Consider the following 1,825-nt stretch of genomic DNA (forward strand, 5'->3'; position numbering starts at 1 on the left):
GTGCGAAAAGCAGGCTTGTCATGGTCATGCCAATGAATGAAGAGCTTGTCAACAGAGGGAGAGTCACCAGCAGCACAAGGGAAAGGTATAAACATGACTATATTTCCTCTGTAGAATGGTTTATATTTAGGTGTGAATCCTTCAAACTGCTGCAACAGAGCTTTAATACTGTATTAAGAGCTGGGAAATGGGAAGAGCAGAGGATATTTCACTGTCTAGCTCCAGTCTTTTGCAAATGGATGTGAATCCTTCATTCAAAACACAGATTCAACAAGCCAGTTCCTAACATGTTCTGACGCTTAAAAAGTGCCCCTATTCAGCTTTTGACTTCAGCTTTATCTCCAGAAAGTCCTCAGCAATTTAGGCTTACTCCAAGGGGAAAGCTCACCATACATTCACAGAAGACAAGGAACATCAACATGCAATTGTTGGCAGCAGGGCAAACCCTCTGGGGTGAAGAGCCAGCACCCAGTGATCACAGCACCACCTCTCCCAACTCAGCCTTCAGGAAGTGACTTGTTGCAGTTTTTTTCCTGTGAAAGTGGAAAGGGGAAGAAAGGTGCTGGTTGTCACAGGAAGATGGACAAGTCAAAAACAAAAAGGGAGGTGCTACAGCTGCAGGGAGTTTGGGATGTGCTGCTTTGAGTTATCCTGAGGTATAGGAAAAGCCTGTAGGTGTAGGAGTCTCCTGCAACACCTCAGGCCTTCTCAGAAGAATTTATTTCCCACTGCAAGTCACCCAGCTCTGCATGTCTTCGTCAGGTTTACTCCCTCTTGGAGAGCAGACACATTCCTCTGCCTCCACCTTTCAGCTCAATGCCAGGCCTACAATGTGTCTGATAGATAAACCAAGTGCTGGCAAGACCAAGCACATTCTTGTCTAGCACCATACCTTGACCACTGATGAGTTCTTTTTTCATCATCTCCTGGAGATCTGGGAAGCAGCTGGAACCACTATCCATGGGAGGAAGGGACAGCATCTCAAGCATTTCAAAAATAGAAAGATCAGAAAGGGTAGGCTTGAACCAAGTGAGGCAGACAAAGCCCATAACCCCTGCCAGGAGGATGAGCAATGCAAACAGTGCATGCCTGTATCTGAAGGAGAGATTTTCCCCAGTCACAGCAGAGCAATATGTTTTAAGTAGCCGGCTTTTGCTCCTCTGTTTTGTTTACTCTTCCAAAGACAAAACCAAAAGTGATGCCATGCCCCACTTTATTAAGTGCAGAAGGAAGCATCTGGGAAGGGCGGCAAAACATGACAAAGTCCAGACCAGCCTAAACAAAAACACGCACAAACCCTCCTGCTCAGCCAGCTGAATATGTAGATATTTATCTATTTACAGCCTGCTACCACAGCTGAATGGAAAATACCTGCTGGGCTTTAGGATGCTCCAAGCAGCCAGGAGGAGAACAGGGGGAATATCACACTCAGCTGCTCCTCAGGGGTGGCTTGGTCCCTTGAATAACTGCTGCAGCACAGAAGGACCAGACCCTCAGCTGGTGGGAGCAGACCCCACAGCCTCTGCCATAGCTGCATTTGTGCTGGCTCCACTTCAAGGGCTGTATGGCTACTGCCCAGTTGTCAAGCTCCTGGCAACTTTTAGCCTGTGCCAAGTAGAAGCTGAGGAGCAGGATGAGGAAGTGATCTACTGAAACTTGTTCTGTGTGAGGGACTTCCCCAGGGAACTAGCACAAGAAAGATATTTCCTGCCCAGGAAAGTGCTACGCTAAACCTGGAGAATGCCCAAGCACTGGTTCAAGCTGGCTGATCTGATCACAGAAGCCAGTACCTCTGCCAAGTACATGCCCTGGCTGAACACTGTTA

The sequence above is a fragment of the Corvus brachyrhynchos genome, unplaced genomic scaffold (assembly GCF_000691975.1).
Source record: "Corvus brachyrhynchos isolate BGI_N302 unplaced genomic scaffold, ASM69197v1 scaffold4, whole genome shotgun sequence".
NCBI lineage: Eukaryota > Metazoa > Chordata > Aves > Passeriformes > Corvidae > Corvus > Corvus brachyrhynchos.